The 13,515-nt window shown below is 38.6% G+C and overlaps 1 protein-coding gene across 3 annotated transcripts in view; it reads right to left on the reverse strand.

The window, feature by feature from the left end:
- CTDSPL2 (CTD small phosphatase like 2) overlaps positions 1–13,065 on the reverse strand; it is an 80,203-nt gene extending 67,138 nt beyond the window's left edge. The window contains exon 1 of one of the 3 annotated variants that reach the window (XM_045900175.3): positions 12,575–13,065. The gene's annotated coding sequence lies outside the window, so the exon portion shown is untranslated. Of the gene's footprint in view, positions 1–12,569 lie in introns of all 3 variants that reach the window. The other 2 variants (XM_045900176.3, XM_045900173.3) reach the window with 2 other exon arrangements.
- Between the last annotated feature and the right edge of the window lie 450 nt (positions 13,066–13,515).

Raw genomic sequence — 13,515 nt, forward strand, 5'->3', positions numbered from 1 at the left:
CGGAGTTTCACATTAGGAAGAAGAAAAAGTTCAGGAGATGGATAGTGGTAATGGCTGCACAAGATGAATGTAGTTAGTACCACTGAACTGTACATTTAAAAATGGTTTAAAAGGTGAATTTTATGTTCTGTATATTTTACCATAATTAAAAGGGGGGGAACCTACAGATCTCCATCTAATCCCTTTTTCTGAGCCACTAATGATAACGTAAGGTAAAGGTTTCCAAGAGAGTGAGAGATGGGGACTCTGGAATGGGAAAACAAAACCCCTTTTCTTTTTTTTTTTTTAAGATTTTATTTATTTGACAGAGAGAGACACAGCGAGAGAGGGAGCACAAGCAGGGGGAGTGGGAGAGGGAGAAGCAGGTTTCCCGCGGAGCAGGGAGCCGACGTGGGGCTCGATTCCAGGACACTGGGATCATGACCTGAGCCGAAGGCAGACGCTCAACGACTGAGCCACCCAGGAGCCCCTTCTTTTTATTTTTTAACAAACTACACTAAAAAGGGGAAGAACAGAAGTACAGAAAAGGGAAAAAAAAGTACAGAAAAGGGGACTAAGTAAAATCTGCCCTCATATTCTGTTTATATATTTACTACTTATAAGAACTGACAAAATAACCCATAGACCAAAAAATGCTGGATCGTCAGATATACAAAGTACAGAAATATTTCATCTAAGTTTGGGATCAAAAATTTTAGTATTACCTGGTTTTTCTGGGCCTTTCATAACAGGAAATGGAATGGAAGGATAAGTAGGGTTGGGAGAAAGACGGGTTTGGGGGAATGGTAACAAAAATTGTAAAGGAGGGGCTGACCATAAGGTAGTTTGGGAGTAACTGCAATGTTTAGGGAAGAGGAAAAAATTTGCTCTTCCCGCTGCTATGTTCCATCCCGGCACCTCCACCTTCCACCCTTGCTGGCAGTCACAGCATACCATCATCGGGCGGTCCTTGTGGCACCGAACGCCAAAATGTCAGGCCCCAACAGGGACTAAACCATGGAAAAGGTAGAGGGAGTTTATCCCAAGCAACCTGAGCACAAAGAATTCATGGAATTACAAACTACAGCTCTAGAACAGACAGAAAACCTCCTCTAATTGTGGAATTTTGCCTAAAGATCCATTTTTATACATTAACTGGGGTCTGCCTACACAACAAGAAGTTGGGGGAAAAAATGCTGCTACCAGCTTAACAACAATTTAAAAACTGTATAAACTGCAAAATCAAACTTTTCTTGAACCCATCAGAGAGCTGAGGTCATAGGACAACCAAATAAATATTCAAGAAAAGACAAGGATGTAAGCGCTGGCTCACCTGCAGCAGAACAAGGGGAAAGACAGCAGTGCCATAAAAGCAGGTAAAAAGAATTCATCTAATTGTTAATAAATGCCTTAAGGCAAAGTGAGCTGTCATACAGAGTAGTACTCCTGGGAGCCCTAGACCCCATGAGACTCTATATTTGCAGTATTTTTGCCACAGACCTCCGCCAGGTGCTCCCAATATGGGAACATGTGACTAGAAAGAATCTTCTGTAGTGCAGGGCTGAAGAGAAGAGCAGCTTCTACCAGGGAAAAAATATCAAAGCCCTAACCAGATCCTTCTCCCCTAAGGAAAGAAAATTTTAAAGCTGGGGGAGGGGCAGCAAGTCCAGTCACCTTCAGGGCGTAAGTGAAGACATCGTTAAAATGACCGTAGAGTCAAAAAAAAACCCTTCTACCACTATGGGAGGGGCAGGAAAACAGTTTTGGGCCCAGGATCTTAATACCACTGCCTTCAGCTACCTCCTACCACTGAGGCAAGGCTTGAAAACAAGACCTGAAAAGATGCAAGGCCTAATTTAGCACAGAGGAGCAATCACTGACAGAGCCCCACCCCTGATGTCTAGATACACAGGCCTACCCTATATTGAGACTGAACCAGGACAACAAAGATATTCCTGACTCCACCACCAGGTGAACAAGCACAGATTAACACAACTGTAATATATCACTGGAAGAGAATCAGGAGCATCTACAGTCCACACAGAGGCACAAAGGCACAAGGAAAGCCAAAAACCGAGAGTCAATCAGGAAAACTGAGAAACACATTCTCATGCCTCAGTTTCTAGCTAAAGGACAAAGTAACACTAGAGAGGTATGAAATCAATGGTGCACTTAAAATATTCTTTGCAAAGAAAAAAAAAAATCCTTTGCAACAACAAAACCAAAATTCAACTCATCCAGACCCCCTACACTAAAAATCCCGGTCTCTACTCAGTCCCTACTGTGCTATTCATGATATCTGGCATTTGATAAAATATTGCAAGACACACAAAAAAGAAATATACAACCCATTGTCAAAAGACAAAGCATTCAACAGAAACAAAAACCAATGAGTAGAAAAACAGAAAACTCAAAAAACCAAAAGTTGATTTTTAGAAAAGATCAGTAAATTGATAAACCTCTAGCAAGACTGAGGAAAAAAAAAAAAGACACAAATTACAAATATCAGGAATGGAAAGGGGAAAATCAGTACACATCCCACAGACATTATAAGAACAATAATGGAATATTTCAAATAACTTTATGCCCATATATTCAACAGTTTAGATAAAATGGTCAAATTCCTCAAAAAAACATGAACCACCAAAGCTCACACAATAGGTAACCTGATCAGCCCTATATCTATTTTAATAAATTGAAATTATAGGAAAAGTGTCCAACACAGGGGTGCAGATGACTTCACTGGAGAATCCTACCAAACATTTAAAACAAAAACAAAAAACACCAAATCGACACAAACTCTTTTAGAAAAAGGAAACACTTCCCATCTCATTTTATGAGGTCAGCATTACCCTGATAACAAAATTAAATGATACATATTAATTGGGCCAAGTACCAATCAGAAACTGCATACACAACATCTGCAATAACCTAATATTATTTAAACTTAAAATATAAAGGGAAGAATTTTGAACATGCGCATACTGCTTCATCTTGGTAATTCTATTTATGTTAGAATTTAACATATCCTCTAGGTTTTCTGGAGCTCCATTACTAGGTAAGCTCTTTTCTATTATCAGTAATGTAGAATAAAACAAGATTGGGAAATGAATACACTAGGGAAATAAATGTACTACTAATGAATGAAAATGGTAAAATTTAGATAGATTACATCATAAAACAAACATAGCAATGGGGGCAATGACATGTTAAGCCTAAGAACTCATGACCCTGCAGGGGGGGAAAGTATATAATGTAAACCGTTTCCACTTTTTTCAAATTTAAACCAGATCTCATTACAGGAATAGAAAAAGCTGATGGCTCAGCAATCTAAAACTCGGCAATGAAGTTTGCTTCCTATTTACCTACAGTACAGCTAAAAGGTTTGGAAAAGTAGTGTGGGCTTAGGGGGTAGGGAGAAAGCTTCTTCCAAATGTTCACTACCAATTACAAAATTAATTCTGCTAGTTTCCCTATCCCCTCTAAATTTCAGACTCACATCCAACAGCCTTCTCAACACTTCTCAACACACTCAACACGTGGCACCTAAATTCAACTTACCCAAAACTGAACTCACTTTCCCACCCACATTCCCATCCCACCCCCATACCCAAACCTGCTCTTCCTACTATATATTTCCTACTTTATTCTGTGTTTTTTTTTAAGTTTATTTAAGCAATTTCTACACCCAATGTGGGGCTCAAACTCATGACTCCGCGATCAAAAGCCACATGCTCTACCAACTGAGCCAGCCAGGAGCCCCTCCTATATTCTTGATCACAAATAATGCTACCAACCATCTATCTAATCAACCAAACCACAAATCACCCTAAACATCCTATTCATTCCTCCTCTCTCTTGTCCCCTATAGTCGATCACCAATCCTGATGATTTTTTTTTTTTAAGATTTTATTTATTTATTTGACAGAGAGAGACACAGCGAGAGAGGGAACACAAGCAGGGGGAATGGGAGAGGGAGAAGCAGACTTCCCGCAGAGCAGGGAGCCCGATGCGGGGCTCGATCCCAGGACTCTGGAATCATGACCTGAGCTGAAGGCAGACGCTTAACGACTGAGCCACCCAGGCGCCCCCAATCCTGATAATTTTACCTCTAAAACATTTCTCAACTTGTCCCCTTTAAATCCATCCTCCACACTCCACAAATCTGCCTGTTCCTTATTAACTACCTTCAAAATAAAGACTAAACTCCAGCATTATATATAAAACCCTACACAATCTATCACTCCAAGTCTTTTTTCATTGCTATTTGCTGCCCCACTCTATGTGCTCCAATAATAGTTCCTGTCCACACTGTTCTGCTTTTCTCTACCTCAAACATTCTTTCAACTAAACTAATTCTTATCTTCATCACTGAAAGCCCAAGTAACATGCACCCCGTAAGTTAAGTAACCACCTCCACATCCCTAAGCCTATGGTAAACCTATGATTATCTCTACTTAAGCTCTTAACAAATCCTACTGAAATAATTTAAATATCTTTAGCTCCACTAGATTGTAAGAGTCTTGAAGGCAAAAGTCTTATCTGTAACTCCAGTAACCTGGAACAAAAGAAAACTCAATCTTTGTTTAACTGAACCATAATTTTTCTCATTTTCCTCAGAGACCAGAGAAAGGGAAAAAAAAACTATGTCACTAAAACATAAATAATCCTCACTGCAGCAATCAATTCCTGCTCACAAAAAAGAGGCCTATAAATAAAACTAAAAATGTTCCTTCCTCATAAGATTTCCTTCCTCTTCACAAAATCCCGGATTCCAAGCAACATTTGAAGCAAACAATCACAGTTACAAATTATCTTGTGTTAACAAAATTATAATAATGCTACAAGCATAAACTCAATAATTTGCTATTGAGGTCTAGAGTGCACAAATTTCTATCAAAGCAACAAAAGAGCACACTGCATATATAAAGGATTCTTAACAAATTATCTAGGACTAAACTGATGTATATCCTTTAAACAAGTATTTGCTGAATAAAGCAGAGAAGAGGGAAATAAAAGTAGGTAATAAAGAAAACTGTAAAAAGATCAGAAATCAAACTTTAAAGGAAAGTCTGGGTTTTCCCATAAAATTTAGGTATATACAAATTATACGTTAGCTATACAAAGAATATATGCATGCAAGGTTATGGAGTAGCCTCCTCAGGGAGATACTGAAGGGGTAACAGGGAGGTACCCATCCCAAATCTATCATTAGTTAGCTGTGACACTGATCAGGCAATGATTAAGTCATGCAATCACTCTAGCATTTCCTCAACAGCAGAAGTTGTTACTGGACATGAGATCTGTGCATTTCACTACATGTAAATTTTACCAAAAGAAAAAAGCTGCCAAAATGGGAAATGAGTCATTAATTAATCTGAGCCGTTTTCATCCTTCTATTACATACAACTCATCCCACAGCACCCTAATTAAGACAAACATTTACTACATGTTAAAAAATCTTCAAAATGGTTCATCATTAATAAAACAAAGGCTTTACTGGACTAGATGACCCCTTTGGTCTCCTCTAGCTCTAGATTTCCATGGGTTTGTTAATTTATACTATTACAAATGGTATCACTACTAAATTTATATTAAAATTTATATTACGAAAGAAAAAGCTAAAAATCACTGCCTTCATTGATACCAAATAACATTTTCAAAAGTGTCAGCATCTGTTTTCACCGTTTATTTCTAGCCTGACTAATCTGAAATCAACAGCTTCAGGTATTGTAACTCTCCACTTTAATCTCCACTACTTCCCTAAGCTTTCATTAAATGACTTCAGAGAAGGAAGAGATTTCTCGGTCCCTCCCACTTACTACCTAATAAAAGTCAAAAGTCAACTAGAGCAGAAGGAGTATGTAGAGGGGTATTATATAAGCATCAACTCCAGTACAAGGAGAGTTCTCATCAAATCCTTCCCCAAAAAAGTGTGTGATAAAGATAGGTGGTCTTTCTGGGTTATTACTATTTTTGATATATGATTTTGTCTTTTTTTATTAGCTAACATTATAGGCTTCTTCAGAAACTACTAAATATAATAAACTTATAGTCAAAAGCATTTGTCAAAATACAGAGAATATACAAAAAATAAAAGAGCTGCTGAGTTAGGTTGATTAAATTATGAGGTTTTTTTCCTCTCAAAGTTTGCTTTGATGAACAAGAACAACAAAGAATGCTTTTTCTAAATCCATGATCAATTATTTTTCTCTGGAGAAACAAAATATGTGGATTGTTAAATTAGTGATGACTAAAACACTCTATGAGAATAGAGGGCATTATTCAGTTTGTTAATCACTGAAAATACTAAGGCACAGTCTTTCAGATATAGGTTTTGATTACTATGATTACTTGATAAGTACCCCAACTTAAAACCTTGTATGTCCTCAGTAGAAATACCCTTAGGACAAAATCAACATATATTATGGATAGCATGAGGTAGTATGTCCCGCTGAGGACATTTTTTATTTCTTTAACCTAATCTTTAATAGAACAGTAATTTGGAGGGGCATCTGGGTGGCTCCTTCGTTAAGTGTCTGCTTTCGGCTCAGGTCATGATCCCAGGGTCTTGGGATCGAGCCCCACATCGGGCTCCCTGCTCCGTGGGAAGCCTGCTTCTCCCTCTCCCACTCCCCCTGCTTGTGTTCCCTCTCTCGCTGTCTCTCTCTATCAAATAAATAAGTAAAATCTAAAAAAAAAAAAAAAAAGAACAGTAATTTGGAGATTGTTTTAATTTTAACTACCTCCAATAAATATAGTTTAAACATCTTGTAAAAAGGGCATTCAACTACATGGTATGAAAGAAATTCCTATCAATAACACTTTATAATACAATGTGTTAGCAAAAAAATGTAATTTCTGAATTCTTAAGAATTGAGTACTGTAATATTCATGAGAAACTTTTCTTTTTCCTCAAAAAGCACATAGGAATTTTGTCACTCCAATCTATCATTTTTCATATTACTATCCTTTCTAGGACATATATATATTCCAACATTTTTGTTTTTTAATTTGCTGCGTCACCTGTATATGTACATATTACAATGTACTTATTAGATACATTAACAACGAAAATTTGAAAATAAAAAAAGTGAATTTAATTTTAGCAGAATTTTCCTAAGAGTGCTTTTTATTTACGTAGTTCTCACCAAAACTGAGCAAGAGGAGAAATATAGCTACTTATTTATACTCTGATTAAAACTTCTATTTAAAGAAAATTAATTTTGGGCGCCTGGGTGGCTCAGTTGGTTAAGCGACTGCCTTCGGCTCAGGTCATGATCCTGGAGTCCCGGGATCGAGTCCCGCATCGGGCTCCCTGCTTGGCAGGGGGTCTGCTTCTCCCTCTGCCCTCTTCCCTCTCGTGGTCTCCATCTCTCATTCTCTCTCTCTCAAATAAATAAATAAAATCTTAAAATAAAATAAAATAAAATAAAGAAAATTAATTTTATATTAAACCTACTCTCAAGCTAGCAGAAATCTGAAACCTGCAGAAAATATTAATTTATTAAGAACCAATGAGATGTTGACAAAAAAGAAAAACAGTTATTAACTAAAAATCTTTAAAATTATGTAGTAAAACACCAAGGCCTTTGCCCAAAATACATTTACAGTATCTGAAATAATCCCTACTATTCTTATGCTACCTACCACATAAAAACTGGTCATTTTGATGGGGAGAAACTAAAGACAAGATCTATGAAGGGTGAACTTTTTTTTTTTTTTAAGTAAATTCTACCCCCGATATGGGACTTGAACTCACAACCCCAAGATCAAGAGTCACACATTCTATGGGCTGAGGTAGCCAGGCACCCAGAGTGAATTTCTATTTAAATCACTAGTAGGGGTACCTGGCTGGCAGTCGGTAGAGCATGCAACTCTTGATCTTGGGGTCATGAGTTCGAGTCCCACGTTAGGGGCACAGATTACTTAAAAATAAAATCTTTAAAAATAAATAAATAAACTAGTCAAAGACAAGGTATAATCATAATTCTCTAACAGAAGTACCTTTTGTTTGCTATGACTAAAAAAAAAATAAAAATAAAAAGGTATACTCCCAATAAGGAAAAAGTGCACAATTGTTTGAAATGTGATTGTGAATATTTTTCAAATAATTTTTATCAGTACCTCAGAAAATTAAAGGATTGTATAATTATCTTATTTAACAAAATATACTAAAGCAGGTACTTGTAAGGTCAGTGAGAAGTTAATCATTTTCAATGCAACAGGATAATCATACATATTTGGGGAACACCAGGAAAAAAACAATTACTACTACAACAAATAACCATAGTTTTTTCTCAACTAAAAAGATACTTATGTGTTCTGGATATTTTTAACAAGTAATATACTCAGGGCGCCTGGGTGGCTCAGTCGGTTAAGCATCTGCCTTCGGCTCAGGTCATGTTCCCAGGGTCCTGGGACTGAGCCCCCAACTGCTTCTCCCTCTGCCCTTCCCCATACCCCGCTCATGCGTGTGCTCTCTCTCTCAAATAAATAAATAAAATCTTTAAAAAAAAATAACATACTCTTTTTTCAATAAGGCATAAAAATTCCTACTCAAAGATTACTTAAACTGGTCAACATGAGAAACTTAAAATATCAGATTATGCTAACAGGGTCTTAATCTTCCCCTTCTTACTTACTTTTAGCAACATCTCTGCTTTTTTATTTCCCAAAGAATTCCTTTTTTTTTTTTTTAATATTTTATTTATTTATCTGAGAGAGAGGGAGCCCGAGGAGAAGGAGGCACAGAGGGAGAAACAGACTCCCTGCTGAGCAGGGTCCTGGGATCATGACCTGAGCCCAAGGCAGACACTTAACCAACTGAGTCACCCAGACACCCCCCCAAAGAATTTCTTGATATGGAAGTACTTAGTCCAAAGGAAAAAAACATTCTTCCTAAACTATATAAGCAACTATTACTAAATATTAATCTCAATTATTTTTTAAGTATTCAAGTGCCTTCTAATAGCACAGCTTTATGTTTGTTTAAAGTAGTAAACACATTTCCCTGTTCTAAAATTATTATAGCTATTATGAAAACCTGATTGCTAGAACCTCAAGTCAAAGTACTGCTGATGATTCATGTTTAATCTAGACATACTTCCTTTCCTACAATCTCTCTAAATTAATACAAGAGAGTTTATGAATACCATAAAACAGGGGATCCAAAATATACTCAACTGGCCTATTGTGACCTTATAATAAAGTTAAAAGACTCACTACATAAAAATTTTACAACACTATTTTTTTTCAGTGGCATATCAGTGTTTTTCCCTCCACTCTTCTAAAAATACCATACTAACTGGGGGACCTGCAGATGAGGGAAACAAACAAAAGGGCTGGCCAAACCTATAAGCTGTATTTGTCCTCACGGTTCTACCATTCTTCTTTAGACCACATTTAGTCTCACCCCTCATTACTGTCAGATTCACAAGATTCTTAAAGGACTCCAAGAAACCCAAGCTTCTCACTACAACTCAACCCCTACCATGCCTTTCTCTGCTAGACAGTGTTCCTATATGCCACACCTCTCCTGATCAGTAAGTACATAAAAGCTTACTTCTACATTCCACTGCCTCTGAACCCTCACCTGTTTGTAGTATCAGCAAGTTTATTTGATAAACTAATATGTAATAATATTGCCAATAAAGGTAATAGTTTAAAGTTTCTCTTCCAGAGAATTTGTGATTTTAAATAGATCATTTTAAAAAGAATTCCGTAACACACAGGAGAGACACAAAGTTTGGCACTGGCAATTCTCAAATTATACTACAGTCAACCACCTAATCTACCTAACTGTAATGTAGATCCAGTTACAACTTAATACAGTTTAAACTAAAAATTAATGTAGTCATATACAACCAGTACTGAATATATGTCTGGCTTGGATATATGCCTCATGGCAAATGTCAAATAAGTGAAAACTACAACTACAACTGTATGGTTTTATCCTAAGTCCTATATCTGTTAAATCTTCTCATTTTCATAGTAGAGCAAATGACCCTCTGTAGTTAACCCAGTTAAAACAGGTAATTTTTTTTAATTAAAAAAATTTTTTAAGTATCTCTATATACCTCTAACGTGGGGCTTGAACTTACAAGCCCAAGATCAAGAGTTGCATGCTCTACCAATTGGGTCAAGGAGGAGCCCCTAAAATGGTCAGATAACTTTTTAACCTACCCAGAATAATTACCTTAGCACACCATATATGAGGCCTTCTCAGAACATTTGATATTTATGACTTACAGTGTCTTTTCTACTTTATGCTTTTCACAACAACTTGGTAAATTACAAATATAATTACAGACTGTTTACTTCAAATTCTAACAAACCACTTTACTGCATTAATCCAAAGTACAGTCCTCTGACTGAGATAATTTAATACCATTTCATTCAATCTGCAATTAATTCTATAGTTACAAGTCTAGAGCCTAGTACATCTTTCTGAACAACAGGTTCAAGTTATTTTTTTAAAACCAGAACTGTATGGATTTTGTTCTCTAATAATCTTGTGAAGAAACCTCTAGACCAGAAATCTCAAACATGAGAATAGCTAGATTAATTTGGGAGAAAAAACTTTCCCAATACCTAATTTCTTAACAGTGGAAAAAGAATGCTCAAATGAAATATCCGAGACATTATGTAGAATATTATAAAACATACCAATCCTATTCAGTTTTCCTATACAACCCTATTTGGAATTTCTATACAGCTACAAGTCCACAGAGATTAAGGACTATACCACTTAGAGCTCTTATAACCTTTCAACCCATACTGAGAAGAGTATGAAAAGAGCGCAGGTACTGAATGAATACAGAATTAAAACAATTCGGGAGAATTCTTGAAGACAAAATCTACATACAACGCTTACTCAGCTATCTGTAAACCAAATTTTATTAAAAACAATGCTTTATAAACTACCCAAAAAGGTCATTAAAACAGAGATAAAACCTACAAGAGTCCAATAATTTATTTTACATTCCTTTAAGTCACATATTTGGCCCTGTTCTTTAAACAAATAGGCTCAGCAAGTATCCAATACGCCCTCACCTCCACTTCCCACCCCCTATTCTTTTGGTCCTAAAAGACAAGTATGAGGTTCAATTCAATCCTAAAAGACTGCTTCACCTAAGAGCTACTTCTGCCTTGACTTTCTTTATGACCTTGGGGGGAATCTACCAAATGACAATTATAATGAAGTTGGTGTGTTCTTGTTTATCACTGAAATTTAATCCTAATAACCTAACATTAGTGAAGTCTTCTAAACTGAACCTAGAGAACTGAAAACCTTTGAGTTATAAACATCGACTGATGTGTAACATGAACCATATTTTAAAAATTTAATTTGACTAGTTAAGGGGGAAAAAAAAAACCCACCAAGGCCCCAAATTCAACGAGATGGAAAAACAAATTCTGAAAAACATCAACAGTCTCCTCATTACTTCTCTTTAGGACAACTGGTCTGCAATGTTAAAAAAAAGGGGGGGGGGGGTAATAAAACTAGCTCTAACTAGCGGCTTCCTTGTTTTTATAGGGATTACAGTTGGACAACAAATGAAAATTTAAAACTTGGCAAAGTATAGGGAAACTGTATATAAAGAAATCTACAATCTGAAATTTACTAAGATACAACTATCATTTAAGTCACTAATATGTATACCCATATTGGGCGGCAATCATGGTACCACTTTATTAGCACTAGAAAGAAAATCCTTGCCTTGGAGGAACATTTACTAAGTACATTTCATTTCAGGATCTTAGGGCAGTTTACGAGCAGTATCTCTTCAGGCTTCCCTAAGGTACTCTAAAGTGCTTAACATCATTCACACATCGAGCCACCACTAGGGTGAGAAGTAAATAAACACGATTTACTTATGCAATTATTTACCACAGAATTCTAGTCAAGAATGAAAAAGTAAACATCCATATAGTCATTTAACACCCAAAGAAAGCGTCGAATACTACGGCCGATAAGATTCACCCTTAACTGACCACTACAGAAACCACAGGCCTTCCACATGGGCTGTCCTTTACTACAACTCTTGATTCGAAAAAGTAACAATGTCAACTCAACATTTTAACAGTATAGAAGATTAACAGAACTTGATGAAATCTCTAATTCCAGATCCTCAAAAGATGTTTATAAAAACTGAGAAAGAGCAACGCCCCCCTAAAAGCACCATACTAGAAAAGAATGAAATATCGAAAACATTAGGTGGGCCAAGGTTAGAAAAGCTAATCTAACCCAATTACCCGAAGGGACCACAGGGTTTGGGACTAGGAACGTGAGATCGGGGTGGGGGTGGGTAGCAAAGTGAAATCTAACCCCAGAAATCACAACACAGGCCGCAGCCTGGGAGCTGAAGCTGGCGGGAAGTGAGCTCCCTTTCTGTTCCCAGGGGAAAGTCCAGAGAAGAGCGGCTCCACACGGCGCACTTACAAGGCGCCAACAGTGCATGCCTACCAAGGCACCGGAGCCGCTGGAGAACCCGGTTAAGAAGGGGAGGAGACCCCGGCAGACGGCCCTGGAAGAGGAGGAGGACTAAGGTTGGAAGCAGCGGCAGTGGCTGGACGAGGGGGATTACCTAACTGTGACGACAGAGAAGTGTCCTCAGGCTCCGGCGATGGTCCCGACTGCGCAATGTGTGGTGTCTTTCCCGCTTAGCCCGCAGCAGCAACAGAACCAGCTCCTTCAGCCAGTCGCCATTTCCCGCCTACCGACCTGCTGCACCGCACGGACAGAGACCCGGATGGAAAGCGGCCTCTCCGCGCAGGCGCCTTGACTTCCTCCTCCCCCTCCCGCCACAATTCTGCGAGGTGGGAGGGAAGGAATGCGGGAGGCCTCAGCGGCAAAAACCAAACCAAACCAAACAAAACACACACACACACCAAAAAACAAACAACTTTTGCTTCCGTAAAAAGCGCTGGAGTTCCTGCCGCCAGAAGAAGCTCACAAGCCAGATCCCTGACAAAAACTGAACGCAGGCCCTTAGGACCGATTGGAGGAATAAGGACAAAACCTATTAGGATACGCCAGGGCCTGGGGGATATTTGTACTTTAGGGGCCTCCGTAGCTGGCTGTGTAGTGATTGCAGGGGGAGTAGGGAGTAAAGCGTTGGGAGTGAAGAGGCGGGGACCCGAAAGACGGTTTTTCCTCCCGCTGCTAACGGAACTGCTTAGGCAGAGCTGGGAGGGGGAGCGCGCCCTCGCCCCGGAGGCGGGGCTTAGGAACGCGTCGCTTACCCTGGCGGCTAGGGTTTGGTAACCCGGGCGCGCCAGGTGGGTGGAGCCAAGTGGGACAGGGTGGGACTACCGCCTTGGCGCGCTGGAGGAGGTAGTGTGTAGAGAGCGCTCGCGGAGGCCGTGATGAGATGAGTCCTTCCATCTTTCCAGGGATCCCGGTGGCCCTTGAAGGTCCTCTTTCCAGCTCCTGCCTAGAGAGCATTGCAGTTGCTTGTGGATCTGTCATACAAACCCCCGCCACTCGACTCCAAACCATGTCGGCGGTGGTTCTGCCGAGAAGTCAGATCA

Source organism: Mirounga angustirostris, unplaced genomic scaffold (assembly GCF_029215605.1).
Source record: "Mirounga angustirostris isolate CCGP_5_RB_7025 unplaced genomic scaffold, mMirAng1.0.hap1 SCAF_9, whole genome shotgun sequence".
Lineage (NCBI taxonomy): Eukaryota > Metazoa > Chordata > Mammalia > Carnivora > Phocidae > Mirounga > Mirounga angustirostris.